We start from the raw sequence: 16647 nt of genomic DNA, 5'->3' as shown, positions 1-16647 counted from the left end.
TTAAACAGCCAGCACTGCGAACGCTTTTAAAACCAGCTATTTGGAAGTGGAAACCACTGCTGTGTATTTTACTTGAGCACCTGTTTTCAGTGCAGTCACACACTGGCACAAATGCATGCAAATGGGGACCACAGTTGCTTATTAATACGTTTTCGAGTACATTATTTAAAAATGTATATGTATATCTTTCATTTGAGCCCTGTCCAGTTGTTTGTTTGTAGTTTAGAAAAGTATGCAAGGCTACAGGCTACAGCACAGACTACAGACAGTAGGCTACAATTCATTTCCACACCCCAATAGCCAGGCTGTACCAACATGTAATGAGGTGGAGAATGTCTGTGATCACAGTGATTTTTCTGCATTGTCATCATCACAAACTCTGTTTTTCATTAGTTCCCAGAGCGCCGGGAGCGATTGTCAGGTCCTCTTTAGTCTTTAGTGTGTAGCTGTCGAACTTGTGCAGACTGAAGGTTTGAGGAGTCAATAGTCATGCCAATGCTGGCCTCAGCAGCCAGAAGACTTGGAGGTGGGTTTCGTTATGCACGGTTGGCACATCAATCTTGGGGAGTAGAGTCCGGACAGATCAATTATGCCATTTCTTCCGTACGTTTCAATTTTTAATGTATTTTATTGCTGGTCCTATCTGCAGGCAACTGGCTTAGCCCCAGACAGGACAGGGCAAGGCAGGGCCAGGCACTGCAGGCAGGGGTAATCGAGCATCATATCAGGGGTCACAGCAAGGCTACGATAGTCCCACCCACATTATAGCCGGATACGTACCCTCTGTGTCCTGATGCTGGGTTTTCAATCCACTCTCCTTTAGCACTATCTCACTCATACCTCAGCAAAGGCTTAACCTTTGTGTGTGTGTGTGTGTGTGTGTGTGTGTGTGTGTGTGTGTGTGTGTGTGTGTGTGTGTGTGTGTGTGTGTGTGTGTGTGTGTGTGTGTGTGTGTGTGTGTGTGTGTGTGTGTGTGTGTGTGTGTGTGTGTGTGTGTGTGTGTGTGTGTGTGTGTGTGTGTGTGTGTGTGTGTGTGTGTGTGTGTGTGTACCTTTTTTTAAAGATTTGTTTTTGGCTTTTCTGCCTTTATTGATAGTATCAAGTGAAGATAGACAGGAAAGAGGGAGAGAGAGAGAAGGGGAGAGACACGCAGCAAAGGTCGTCATGAACGGGACTCAAACACGCAAAAAGCCTATATGTGGCATGTGACATGACCACTTGGCCAGCGGGCGCCCCTTTCTTCTTTTTTTAGAGAGAGAGATTCAGGTTGGGTTTAGGGTTAGGATTTGGCATTTAGAGGTTAGCTTTAGGGGTTGGGGTTAGAGTTATGAGCCTGATATACTCACAGCTCACAACTAGTTGCGCTAGATCTGCTATTTTCGGTACATGATGACAACACTGTACTGACTGTAGGGTCAGGGCATGGGTTATGGTTACAAATGGCATTCATGAAAATGTCGTCTGATGATGTCGTCACAAGTATAGTGATATGTGTGTGTGTGAGAGTGAGACTGTGTGTGTGTGTGTGTGGTCTCCCCTGACCGCATGTGACCTGTGTGTATACCAGCCAGGGTGTGTGGGTGGGTGTTACAGTGCTAAGCCGGGTGGCAGCAAATCATTCCAGATGATGACTCATGGACAGTAGTTTGTCTTTGCTGTTGGATAAACTGTGAACCCTGAGATTACAGTCTTGTGCTGACCTTTAGCACGCTTCCTGTGTAAATCCTCACCTCGGGAATGGGCGGACAGACACTGACAGTGGAATGATTCTGAATGATGGCCTGTGTTTTCATCTCCTAACATAATAATACCCATCATGGTCACAGAGACGGTCTTTACATCATTTCTCAACCTCGCTTGGCGAGAGAGTGTTACTGAGCTGTGTGAACTTGATCAAATATGACAGTGGTTTATTAATGTAAAGTGGTTTTATGGCACGAACAGAATTTTAAATATCATGTAAGTGCGCTAGTGCGGGGGGGAGGTGACCATTTTGAAAGCAATGCAATGTCCTCAGTAATACCAATGCTGTTTTGTGGGCGCCGGTACAAGGGACATTTTGACAAGGAAAATGAGATTTAACACTTGAAACTCACACCGGCACTACTTGTCATCCAGAGTGAGATGAGTTCAAGCCTCGAGGTGTTCAAAAAGAGTGCGTGGAAGAATGCGAACATTATTTGCCACAGGTGTCTTCTTCACAAGCACTATGAATGGGTTTATTTCTGCTGTTTTGTTTTACAGATTAGTTTCTGTTTAAACTCAAACATTTCGGTCATTACCCTCTCTCAGTCTCTTTAGTTTAAAGTTGAGGTAAATGCAGGTAACAGAAGTGTTCCCTCATTTGCATTCATCACTAAACCATTGTTGTATGATATATACTGCGGTGTTATTGAAAGTGACATTGCCTTGGATTTTCCCCCCCACTTGAATCCTAGACATCGCTATTCTGAGGGAAACGCTTGCTGAAAATAGAAGATCGACAAGCTCACAACCTGACGCATTGTGGGCAAAAGGAGAGGCCATAGTATAGAGCCTTGTGGGACTCCGGCCATAGTGTTTGTTCTTTTGTTGTTAACCACTTCAACCCCAATATCCATATTCTGGGGGAACAATTACAGGCGTAAATCAAGTCCATTACTCTAAGAATAGAAGGTTTAAGTGGTTAAATTATATCCGAGACCTTTCACTCTGAAGCTGTATTTGTAATGTCCTGTGGCTTCCTCCTTATGCCTTTGGAGATGGTCTGAGGCACTTTGCAGAGACGATACGTATAGAAATCTAATTCTCCGTGATGGGCAAACGGTTTGCTGCAGCCCTGTTATCTCCTCCAGGTTGTCTACAAAGTGCAAAGTGGATGTCTGTCCTGCTACAGTATCTCTCTCAAAGTGCAGCCAACAACCAACAGAGAGACAGGCGGCATCACAACAAATAATATACGTGTAGTTTCTTTTTTTCTCCCCCAAGTCAACAGCTTCCTCTGTGCGTTCTGCATGCAGCACATTCCCACGGGCAGCATTGTCACAAGGTACTGCTATTGGAAATCATCCCTGTACATGTTGGATCTATAAACCCTTCCAATTAGATCACCCCCCTGCCCCCACTAACAGGAGCTGGTCAGCAGAATGAACAGGCCTGGGCAATATTTCAATATTACATCAATATCGTGATATAAGACCTGTAATATGAATATGAAGGCACAGTAGTATGTAACTTTGCCCAGGGTTTACATAACAAAAAAAAATAGTTTTTCTTTTTTTTAACCAATATTTTCCCTCTATATCAGCCTTCATCAGGTGGTGTTTACCTGCAGAAACATATTGCCCTCTCGCAGTATTATATTTTGGTGTTGTCACTTGTCACCGGTTGTTTTGGTAGCCCAAAAACATCTCTGCCTACCAAAACAAACAGTGAAAATGCAAAGTTACATATGACACCTTAATCCTTTCAAAAATAACAATCCTTTCAAAAATAACAAAAATAACCTATCTCTACAAGCTCACAGGTGCGTGAGCTTGTTGAATCGTCGCAATTCGATTTTTACTGTTTTAATATCTACGTATTTGGTTAAAAAACCTACTATCGTTGTGAATGGACATTAAGGATATGGTTAACATCTGGTTAAATATCAAATATTCTGAGCTCCTACAGGTCTCCTTTTAGTGAACACACTGCCATCTGCTTCCATTGTTCAATGTTCAACTGAAGAGAAAGTGTTCAGTATGTATGTAGCACTCAAAGACAAAGGAATAAAATCAGACAGAGAATCAGCTCCTTGTCATTGTATCTCCTGAACGGTGTGCCTTGTCAGCTCTCTAGTCTCAAAGTGTTTGTGCTGACTATGCAGTTTCCACAGTGAGAGCAGAGCCCACTATGTGTGTGTGTGTGCGGCGTGTATGTGTGTGCGTGCACTATATGCTTTCAAGCCTACTTTGGAGTTAAGTGAAAGATAATGCAATTTATACAAACGCATGAGACCAAAGTGTTTCTTATTTTAAATGGTACAGTAGGAAGTTATTAACTGACTTCCCTACGACCTGGATTTGAATTATGTGTAATTCACAGTGAATTTCCACCTAAACACTACAGTAACTGGCTTAAATGTGTTTTTCTCAATTCTCAATGAAAATGTGTCTATTTTTTAATAAGAAAGGGGGCATGCTATTCACTATTCAGCCAGGGTCTTTATATTGTTGCATGAGACTTGCAAGCATTTTTCTTCCTTATCTCAGAGGATGCATCACCCAACCCATATTTATCATTCAGGTCCTATCCTTGGGGCCCGTATAGCCAACTGATTGTAAAAAATGTTTGCAATGCTGATGTGGCGACTGAAGTGGAGGGATACTAAAGTGTCTTAATTTTCTGCACACGTCTGGTTTAAGCTTGTGAATATGTAGGTTAGTGAAACGCTATCTAAAGTTAGATCCACAGCTGAACAAATTATTAGGAGAAATTAGGGATGCCGCCGATTAATCGATTTTCCGATTAATCGTCGGAATCTGAAATCGATTTTAATATTTCATAATCGAAAATCGGAAAAAAATCGAACATGTTCCTTCATCAGAGTGGAGAATATAAGTATAAATCAAGTTGAGCAAGTTCAATTAATCGATTATTAATCGGCAGAGCTGTCGATTATTCGATTTGGCTGATGGTCACTTTCTGGCATCCCTAGGAGAAATGTACTTGACTTACTGTACAGCCCTGAAACAAAGCACTTGGGTAATTAGATGCAGCATGCACTGTACTACGCATAGTACCCAGGGCCACTAGATGTTCATTGTTGCTGTCACAATTTGAGAAGCCATGGGAAATGGAAAATTATAGTTTTGGTGTGTGTAGCATTTTCTTTCAGGTGAGTTATTGCTAGTGTTAGTTAGGGATAAACTGAGACTGGGGTCCCGGAGTGAACTTGTCAAGCAGATATTTAAATTCAGTATGAAGCCCAGTGAGTATAAACAAACATGGAAAAGTGTTGTTGTGGCTAATAAAATATGGATGGACAACGTAACAAATCACAGTAAACCCCAGAACTGCTTCCATTAATGGTGTAATGGAGCTCATATAAGTCAAAACAACGACTCCAGTCGTTGGTTCAGAACCAGTTCGCCACGTTCACACGGTTTGAACAACGGGCCCAAATGAATGATCTGGTTTAGAGGGCCATCATCCATTTAGCGCGGAGTGGGTCATATAATGAACTCTACCTTTCTCTGTAATCGTTAATGGAATAGTGTTCAGAGAGTTTCATAAAGTGTGTGTGCCGTGCTCAGCTGCTGGAGAAGGTGGGCTTGTGTTTTTCTCTCTGCAAGTTCACATTGTTGATGGAAAATGAATGTTACAGAATGAGGGTGTTTAGTCCTGTTGGAAACACTGATCCGACAATCTGCCCTAATCTGTTATTATGTCTATTGTGCTGCAGTTTGGGGGCCTTTGTTCCACTCCTATCTCCAGGAAATCTGATTAAATCCTGTAAACTGGAAGGGAATTATGCTGATCTGGCTTCAGTTTCATAATGCGGTTTGATGTTGACTGAGGCTAATACATCACACTGTGCAGCTCTGTTTTATGGATGAAGAAATAGTTAGGGGTCTTTCTTGAGCAAACAGTCATTCAAATTGAGATGTTGGGCAAAATGGTCCTAATGATGTGCTACATTGTGTACAGTAGATCGGCCATTTTCACTATTTCTGAATATCCTCGAACATTATTTAAATGATAAATTCGGCTTAAGTGATATTAACCATGACAAGACAGCACTTGTCAGTGACAGTGTGTCATTGTCATATCACGATCATACGAAATCACAGTCTGAAATGAATATAATTTTGATATATTGCTCAGCTTTAGGAATTATTAGAGTGTGTCAGTAGGGATGCTGTGACCTAGATTTTTCGCTTCCGATCCGATACCGATATGGCAGCATCAATACCGATTCGATACAGATACCGATCCGATATAGCACATATTTAACTAAGTCTCTCTATGCTGTGTATTGCTGCTGCGTGCTGCCTGCTGGCTATCTGCCTGCGACTAGCAAACACTGATCACGTGGCCTACATGCTGCTACATGCTGGATCTGCTGGATAGAAGTGCTGGAGCGGACTACTGGAATGGAATTTTCGCTGCAGTCCGATCCGATCTATGTTTTTGGTTGATATCGGGCCGATATCCGATCTGAAGATCGTATCGCAGCATCCCTACTGTATGTGTCAGTCTCCTCATTTTGTCCTACAGTATTATCTAAGTATATGATCTCTGTCAGTGTCGGGTGGAAACATCATGTCCAAAACTGTTACTCTTCAGGATTCAAATAAAAAAGTAGCAGATCTACAAGTTCAACAAGTGCAAGCGTTTCGCGCCGCGTTTCGAGCTTGCATATCCGCTACTTTTTATGCTTTTGCGTGACGCTGTAGTGTGGTCAAGTAGTGCCCGACAGCAACGATTATGTACATTTTACATATATCATGTCTCTCCAAAAAACAAAATGTTTTCTTGCAGCGTCCGTTGGCTTCCCCGACTGTAATTTTCTGCTTAGCAAAACCCTCTGTTAAGTCTGTGGGATGGACGGAGCCCGCAGCCAGGAGATTGACAGCTCCATAAATAGTGGCGGCCGGGCTACAGTAACGGCCTTAGCATGTGTTGTTGGAACCCGCAGCAGGAAATAATAGCATGATGGAGAAATCTGTTTCCTGTGGCTGGCTGGCGGCATCCACTCTTTCACCCGCCGATCTGCTGAACAATCAGTGTGCCCAGAGAAATTTATGACCACACCAAATCCCTCTCTCTCTCTCTCTCTCTCTCTCTCTCTCTCTCTCTCTCCAGCAGAGGCGAGAGAAGAGGAAAAAAAATCCCTTAATGAAATCCCCCGGCCTAGATTAATGTCTACACACGGGGACATGATTTGCATTCAGAACCCACGGTAAATCTCAAGCAGTGGCCGAAGACAATTTGCAACTTGCGCGCAGATTTACCAAACGACCCGCCCGCCTTCATATTTTTTATGAAGTGCACTTCTGCAAACATTGCAGCCGTCTCCGCCCCGCGCATACGGTATGCGCACGGCTGTGGTGGTCCTGGACGCACGTCAAGCTCCGCTGACCCTGCGGGTCCCTCCATCAGCCTTGTGATGGCGGTGTTAAGTTTGGCTGATGCCCTTTGAAGAAAGGCAGCAGTTGCCCGGTGAGAACGACTAATGATGGCTTTAATGAGCATTCTTTACTCCATCTGATACTGGTAACTGGTGAAGGCCACAGCAAGGTGTGTGTGTGGATGCGTGCGTGCGTGCGTGATTGCGTGCGTGTGTGTCGACAGTGCTACTTAGAGTGGGATTAACTTGTTTTGCAGTTTTCTGATCTAGTTTTGAGCAGATATAACTTTGCATCATCCGGCGGGTGGAAACGAGAGCTTCCTGGACTCCTCCAAAACTATTCCCTCTGCCAGAGGTGTTGTAATTTTAGAGCCTATCCATAAACCTGTGATGCTGTGCATGCAAGTTAGCTCATCTTTAAAGTGAAAAATAACTGTAAAAGTGTAAATGTGAGTGTACTGCATTCCAAGCTAGACAGTAAAGGCCTATTCATAGTCTGGATTTTCGGTGGTGAGGTGACCACCGTTCCGGTGGTGAGATGACCACTGGAGCTGAAATAACGTTGATCGGTGGTGAGTAAAAACAGAGAGAAGGGCTGGAGCGGTGGCGATGGTTTGCTCTTCACCGCGGCTCGTGACGTCATGTTGTAGTTCCAGAATCCAGACTATGTATGAGCCTTAAGAGGGTACTAAATTCGGCATCCATGTTGTTGGGTGAACAATAACAACATTGTGACACCCACCCAACCGGATATAACCAGATACAAGTTGGGCAGTAGGCTAATGGGCCATGGTTCTAGACCGGCTCACACTAGTCTGTTTGGAAGGACAGAGTACAATGCAGAGTTAGATTGATATTGGTCTGGGATGCTTAACCACTTAAACTGCACATATTCTTAGAGAAACGGACTTGAGTACCAACTGTACTCAAGTCCATATCTTCACCAGAAATAACACATATCTTCATCAAAAATAGACGATCTACACTACAGGCTTACTGTACAACGCAGTGTGATGGTCTATACTAGGGCCTGCCCCTCCTTTTGTCTCTTTACACTAAATGTCTTTGCTACTTGGGATGAAGCAGGTTCATCTCTCAAGACGCTACTTCAGTAGATTTCAGAAAATTAAAGCTCCTTGTGATATTAATTCCCTGTGACATTTTGTTAACACTGTTTTGGAATGGCGTAGTGGGGGATATGTGCGGCGTAATGTGACTTAATAACTATTTCAAAGACCATTGAGCTTAAGATGGTAATCTGCCTCAGATGGACCCGTCTGCAAGGAATGGATTCAAGTGGATGTGAAAGCTGAGCCTTTATTCCGCATATTATGCATTCTGCCTCTTTTGTCCTGGAAACCCCCCCCCACGGTTAATGTCATGGACCCTGGTGACGTGAATCAATAAAGATGAATACACAAATCACTCTCGGGGCAGGTTTGAGCCTAATGGTTGCATGCATTGGAGAGCACGTTTTATCTATATGGCTGCATCGATTAGGAAAAAAGAAGAATTCGTAGTTGATTTAAATAAAATAATCAATTTGGGCCGAGATTTTTTTGTATCATTTCTTTTTTGGAGGTGAAATGTATAGGAGTACATGTGTGTCTATGTGTGATATGAAATGAAAGCTTATCAAACATCTCGATTATGATTAATACGAATTAGACTAATCGGTAAGACTATAAATGATAGTTACAACCCTACATCTATACACCTCAAAAAAGCTTGTCTCAGTGTCTCTCCATACTGTACATCATTTCGTTTATGAATAGATGAATAGAACTTTATTGTCACATCACATGAATTACAAGTAAAACAGTGGGTGAAAAACATTGTAGTGCAGCTTAAACAACAACAGCAGTTGAGAGTGCAAAAAAGTGCAAAAAACTTAAACGTTTAATTAAAAACCTAACGACACTCATATTAATAAATAGATAAAAAGATAAAACAACGATAATTAAGAACAGTGTGTCCAGAGTGTTATAAACGGGCTGCCAGTATATTTTCATTACAAACGACTTCCACCAGCATGCCATATACTAGAACCATGTTGTTCATAAGATGTTTATCATCTTGATTCTTGACCTTGGCTCAGCAGAACAGAATGCTCTGTCTGCCACTACAGTATGTGCGCAGCGAGTGCACACACAAGATAAGAGAGAAGGAACTTAGACAAATGAAACATGACACCTGTATGAAAGCAGAATGAACCAGTTACCATTACCAAGAAGTCATTAAATCATTATTTACTCTCACGTGGACTGTACACAGTTTCCCCCTCCAGATTAGGTGTGACTAATGCGAGCTGTGCTATTTCTCATTTTCTAAGTGTTCTGACTGATCCAATTTGCCTTAGCTATCCCTTCAGAGTCATTGTTGCACATGCGTACATTGTGATGTTGATGCCGAAACAATATATTGTGCACCTCTAATAGAATTGGAAGCAGCACTTAATACCACACTGTTCAGTCTGTGAAGCTCTACACCCAGGGGTCCCTCGGGGCCTTCTAAAGAGCAAAATTAGATATTGCATCAAAATAATTGTAACGTCTTGAACCCAATATACGCTGTCTTTGTGAAAATAGCAGATCTGTTGTGAGCTAAAATAGATTTTCTATTTTCAAAACATCTTGAAAATAATGTGAAACATATTTTTAGAATCAATTTTTAACCCCTGGCACAAAATATTTTCAGATGGGGAGACCTGAGACAAAATACATGAATTACTTTGGGGGTCCTTGACATGAAAAAGTTTGAGAGCCACATCAGTCAACAGTTTATTTTTTGCTAATGCATTGTTTACACTCCACACAATTTCCTGTAACTGTATATGAAAAGTGAAGTGAAGGTACAGTACACTTCTGCTAGTGGAATCTAGTATCTGTTTCTCTTCCTTTCTCGTATAAGAGGTAGCTAAAACTTCCAGTCTGTTGTTGATTTTACTGACGTACTTTTAACGGCAATAACCAAAAATATATCGAAACCAGCAGGTGGTTTTTAGATATACAGTATATATATTTTAAATAATTTACTAAATCTAGGTCTGGTTAACCACTTAACCCTGTATTACACTTTGTTGAACAATGGTGGCATATTCAAATTGTGAAAATAGCTAATATTTTCACTATTTATAATAATTGTTCAACAATCGTAATCAAGGCAAAAGTTTGAAAGAACCAGGATATTGATTTGAAGTCACATCGCCCGGCCGTAGTACTTAGTCAACGTTCAATCACAACAAAAGCAACGTGGAGCGCGGGGGCAGTGAGGCTAAAGAGTGTTCGCCCTCTTGTTTTTAATTTCCTCGGTAGTTAGCTGTGTGGGAACCGAGCTGACACAGCAGCTTAATCGAAGGCAATTTGTACTGTGGTACCTGCAGCAGAGAGCTTTCTGAACGGCTGCCACTGCTGTCTCTTCTGCCAAGTGTGAATGTGTTCTGTGTGGATGTTGGCTGCATGGCTAGATAGAGGCTGAGTCAACGGCTAAACGCGTGAGGAACCTGTGGTCGGTCGCACGCCTCTTATCATCGGCAACATGTCAGACAACTTCCTACGGTCCGCTTCGGACTGGCTCCATTCCTTTTTAACCATTACAACCGGGAAAGCTTCTGTGTCATTTTAGATTTGAGCTATATACAGTAGCTATACATTTTTCAGAAAACTCTTAGGATTTAGAACAGTGGTTCTCAAAAATAGAGCGCTTGTACATCTGATATTATTTACTTGTATTATTTATTTTTGATGTAAGTATGTATTTAAAAAAACATTTAACACAAATTGTCTGGCCGCCTGGGGTTTCCTGACACAAAACATTGGGGCTCAAGGACACTTTGACACAGCTGAGCTGGGGATGGAACTGGTAACCTCCATGTGCCCACTGTACCTCAAGAGCCACTGCCTAAAATCATTATTTTTATTTTTTTCAAAATCTTTATCCCACGATTTTGTAACCCATTTCTTTCACCCAGTGTCAATTATCTAATGTAATCCTGGGCACTACACTTCCTCTGCCAACCTGGGGGGGCAGCGGACTGACCTCATGCCTCCTTCTATGCATGAGGAGTCCAAGCTGCTTCTTTTTACCTGACAGGGGAGAGTTTCCCCGGCCGGACGTAGCGTGTGGAAGGAACACGTTATTCCGACCAGTTCCTTTCCCCTCCATCAGGCGCCCCGGCTGTCCAGGGGGAGGTAGTTTAGAGACCAGGATTACTGCATGTTTTTGTGAGGGTACATACCCTAGGGGACACAGGGAGAACATGATGCAGGAGGGAACACGCCCACAGCGTGCCCAGCGGGAATTGAACCCAGCACCTTCTAGCTGTGAGGCAACAGCACTACCGACTGTGCCACCGCGACCCCCCTCTGCAGTCATTTTCATATCTACTCCTTTGTGTGTGTGCAGTTCACCACCCCATTTGACCAAACACACCCCCCTCTCCTGTGAAAGCCCATTCAAATTCAAAGTCTACGTTAGACTTACTGTATTGAAAACACTGATATTGTCCTAATTAGAGAGACCTTCGTTATTCCATAATTCATTCATTTAATTTCAAATTATTTTTACATAAAATACATACATAAAAGAAGAGTAAATAAATATAAAAATAAAAATAATAGAAAATGAAGGTCTCTTCACCAGAAGCAGGCACATTCTGTTTTCAATGGCTCTAAGGAGTTTGAAGTTGAAGTGCTTATGCAGGAGGGGGGTGTTTGATCATATGAATATGATAAGCAACTTTAAAAAAATAAACTGTGGGGTGCATGAAAATGATCTGCAAATTATTTTTAAACTAGGGCTGGGGGGTGTGACTTCAAATCATTATCACGATTATCTCAAACTTCTGCCTCAATTACAATGAATGAACAATTATTTAAAGAAATTAATGTAACGCCTTGTAAGCTTACATATGGCGATTTTCTCTTTTTATATATATTCCACTGTACAACCAAGTATAATAAAAGTATATTTGGGGGGAAAAATACCTGCTTCTCTATCCGATTACCCTACATGAGCAAGATTAAACCATTAAGACACTATGCCTTCTAAATCAGTAAATTATTCCAACATTTTCAAACTCTTTTTTTTTAATGTTAAAAAATAGCTGATGTACAAGCTCGTCACTTCAGGCCATGTTGCAAGCTTGTATAACTGCTATTTTTGAATAGCCAACGCAAACATAAAATGACATGGATGCTTTCCCGGTTTTAATGGGTTAATTTGGTTATCGGTTCTAAATCAGTTTAGATATATTTCCGGTTAATTAACCCAGCCCCAAATCAAAGCAAGCTTAAAAATAATACTGTCTGGGGCCCAAGTAGACTTTTAAACGACCCCAGAATTGTTTTTTAAAGTGACGGGTTTGTGATGTGTTTAGACAGGCAGTTGACAGACAGGAAGAGGGACGTTGGACAGGAAGAGTGCAGAGAAGGGGAAGGACATGGTTCAACATTCTGTATCATCATCAGAGAGACAGTCACGACACCTCGACTTAACTTAAAGCACTAGTGATTCTCAACATTTTGGCATTTCAAGGACCCCCAGTTATACCTTAAGGCCACGGACCGCCTTCTGGGACCCCAATATACACTGTAAAATCATCAGTGCTTATTTAAAGGTAGGGTAAGTGATATTTTTTGGTTAACAACAAAAAGGGTTTTGTCAGATGGTTAATATCTATATTCATGATAGTAATCATTATCATCAGGTCCATCACAGAAGAGGACCTGATGCTGATCCAGGAGAGAGAGTTTTGCTCCTTGGAAGCTTTTAGACAACTGGAGTGTGACATCAGGAATGTCGGCGACATCTTCAAAGACCTGGCCATGATCGTCCACGAGCAGGGAGATGTTATTGACAGTATAGAAGCTAATGTGGAGACTGCTGAACATAATGAGAAATCCGCTAATCAGCAACTAGCAAAGGCTGAAAGCTACCAGCAAAGTTCCCGTAAGAAGATCTGCATATTGGTGATAGTACTGTATGTGGTTGGTGGTGTTGTAGGACTCATCATCTGGGGAGCCACCAAAGGCTGATGAAGTCCTCCTATTGTACATCCTCTTCCTCCTCTTCCCCTCACCATCTGGGGAGCCATCACAAAATTGTTATTATTATTACAGGGGTCCCCCTGTATCTCCACCTCTTTAATAAACAGAAAATACCTTTTCAGGTAGGTTCCAGTTAGAATTTTGTCTGCTCATTTATTTGTGTCATCACTTCCATTTTCACTTGTTTAATCTGTATATGAATTCTCTTTCCTGATTCGATAAAATTGGTATCCCGACTCCTGTTACTGAACCAACACTCTAATGCAATGAGTACTATCAGAATTTAGAGCTATTATTTTAAACAAAGAAAATCACTTACCCTAACTGTAACTCTAAGAGTGAACAAAATGGAACCAAATGGACCCTTTTGATTGATTGATTGATTGATTGATTGATTGAAAAATGTATTAACAGTTTGCAGAATTACAGTACATTTCAAGCACAAACTCAATACAAAGGCTGTTAACTGTGAGTGGACGACCCAATTAAGCATTACACTTGTTTCCAATAGGGTCCACAATGTTCAATTCATCAAAAACATTTAGAGACGTACAAATAGACACTTCTATATAGACAAAGGACAGAACAGGAATTCATCATAAAGGAGGTAAAAAGGGAAAAGAAACATATACAGTGAGGGGAAAAAAGGGGTGGGCGGTGGGGGGGATTCACGTTCAGCTCCGTTCATTTGTTTGTTTTCCTTGGAGGAGCTGCGTTGGGTCCCCAAGTCGGCTCCGTGGCCGTACCTTGAGTTGGCTGTGTGGCCGTGACCATCTCTTGTGTTGTCCTTGTGTTGGGTCCCCAAGTCGGCTCAGTGGCCGTACCTTGAGTTGGCTGTGTGGCCGTGACCGTCTCTTGTGTTGTCCTTGCGTTGGGTCCCCAAGTCGGCTCAGTGGCCATACTTTGAGTTGGCTGTGTGGCCGCGACCGTCTCTTGTGTTGTCCTTGCGTCCGTGTTTGAGGGATTCCGATTTTACAGGGGCCAGTTTCGAATTGCAGCCGTCCGTAGGTGCCCTTTGAGAGCGGTTTTGAAGGAGTCAAGGGATTCGCATGTCTTAATGACTGTTGGTAGGGCGTTCCACATTTTGGTGGCATAGGAGCGAAAATAATTTAGTCCCTTGTTTGTGCCGAATCTGGGTTGTACATGGTTCATTGCACTCCCTCTGGTGTTGTGGGTGTGGACTTCGTTAACATTAAGGAAGTATCTACACAGGTACATGGGTATCTTGGTGGTGTATCGAATCTTGTGGACCAGACCCATTGCAAGATACTGTACTCTGTCGTCGACCCTAAGCCATTCCAGCCTGTCGAAGTGGGCAGGGGTGAGGTGGGTTCGGGGGGCGAGGTCAAGTAGGAGCCTGACCAGTTTGTTTTGGGAAGTCTGGAGCCTGGTTTTAAGGGCCTTTGAGGTGCTGTGGTACCAGGAGGTGCATGCATAGTCAAAGAAACCCTGTACAAGGGCTCCTGTTAACGGATCAATTTGGTTCCATTTACAGTATACACTCTTAAGAGTTACAAGCCTCTTAAGTGTCCCTTCGGAGCCCTGGTGGTCCCCGGACCAGACATTTAGAAACGTGACTTAAAGAGCCATGTGTCTTTAAAGCAGCCTTGATTTTCTCTGTTTCCTGTGGGGTACTACTACACTGTTGAAGTGGTTTACAGGCTTGGTGGTGTTTTCTCTGTTTCCTGCGGGGTACTACTACACTGTTGAAGTGGTTTACAGGCTTGGTGGTGTTTTCTCTGTTTCCTGTGGGGTACTACTACACTGTTGAAGTGGTTTACAGGCTTGGTGGTGTTTTCTCTGTTTCCTGCGGGGTACTACTACACTGTTGAAGTGGTTTACAGGCTTGGTGGTGTTTTCTCTGTTTCCTGCGGGGTACTACTACACTGTTGAAGTGGTTTACAGGCTTGGTGGTCTCCCATGTTTTAAGCAAAGATCAGGGTTTTTCTTCCCCTGGCATACCGCATAAAAATGTGGTTCAATTTGATGAGCTGTCGTCTTGCATTTCTGTGGCTATTAGACATCATCCCCGTCATTATAGTGACGCATGTAGGCATAATAACACAAAAAAGCAGCACGTATTCCCATAATAGAAACCAAAGAATTTCTAGAACTAAACCAATGTTGCATCCTGCCTGAGAATTGTCGTTTTGAAAGACAGAGCAAGCGTGTAGCAGACTGCTACATAGTACACACTGCTTGCTCCCTTCCCCCTGTTTTTAATTTATTTCTCATATGTTCCAGTATCATTGTTGGTGTGTGGCTGTTGGTACAGTCTTGCGAACCAGATGGAGATGGAGCAATTTGTAACAAAATTGCTTTAAAAGTGTGTATTACTGTTACTATCTGTATTTCCATGGTCATCTCTGTAGGCCTACTTTTGTCTACTTTCTAATTCACCTTCACTTTCTATATTGAAGTGATTGCTTTGAACTTTTCAAAGCATTAAAGACAATCAGAGACAGCTAGTGGCAACGGGCAAGACTTGTCATATTGACTGTCATTATAATATCTAAACAATTATAATATCTAATATCTGGGAGATTTTTCCAGGGTCATGCATGTTCTGTATCCGCCACTGTTTGGTGAAATGATGACCAAAAGCCTATTTATCTCCCTGAGATTTGTAGTGTTTGTGGAAACCTCATTCTGTCCAAAACTGTTACTTTTCAGGATTCAAATTCGCTACAAACTCGAAACGCGCTTGTAGATCTTCTACTTTTGATGCTTTTGTGCGACACTGTAAATGTAAATCGGGCTGGGGACGCCCCACAATTATTTCGGGGCCTCCAGTTTGGGAACCACTGCAAGTTGTGGAAATGTGAAATGTGTATATATGTATTTTTGCCTTAAAAATATGAAGCCAGGTGTGCCGATGGCCTTGTGGTTAAGGTGCGACTGTGGGCGACTGTGGCTCAAGAGGTAGAGCAGGTCGTCCAATGATCCATGGGTCGGCGGTTCGAATCCCGGCTCCTCCTGTCTACATGTCGAAGTGTCCTTGGGCAAGACACTGAACCCCAAATTGCTCCCGATGTGCTGGTTGGTACCTTGCATGGCTTCCGCCGCAATCGGTGTATGAATGTGTGTGAATGGGTGAATGTAATGCACAATCTATGTAAAGCGCCTTGGATAAAGGCGCTATATAAATGCACCATTTACCATTTACCATTTAAGGTGCGTACGGTACCACAGATAGGCTCTAATGCCTGACAGTGAGTCGCAGAGTCGATTCCTGAGCCTGACGACCTTTGCTGCGTGTCACTAGCTGTTTCCTGTCACTCTCCACTATACTATCCGAATAAAGGATGTCACGGTGGCCCTGTGAGCCGCCTCCAGGCAAAACACTGTGTTTGGGTAATACAGAGGCTTCTATCTTTTTGTATGCCAGTTTTTTCACAGATGTTTCCTTGTAAATTCCAATCAATCAAATGATTAGGTTTGTTGTAACGTAAAGCTTAATTTATACTCCGGTGTTGCTTTCTCGACAAAACAAACCAATCTAGCACA

At 42.5% G+C, this 16647-nt stretch overlaps 1 protein-coding gene across 2 annotated transcripts in view; it reads left to right on the top strand.

Annotated features, from left to right (window-relative positions):
- The window catches only part of iqsec1a (IQ motif and Sec7 domain ArfGEF 1a), a gene marked incomplete at its 5' end in the record, with an annotated part of 216824 nt that overhangs the window by 1082 nt on the left and 199095 nt on the right, over positions 1 to 16647 (top strand). The window lies entirely within an intron of this gene.

This window comes from Electrona antarctica, assembly GCF_951216825.1.
Source record: "Electrona antarctica genome assembly, chromosome: 2".
NCBI classification, from domain to species: Eukaryota; Metazoa; Chordata; class Actinopteri; order Myctophiformes; family Myctophidae; genus Electrona; species Electrona antarctica.
The sequence above is the reverse complement of the archived record's forward strand: the minus strand, read 5'-3'. Positions and strand labels throughout refer to the sequence as shown.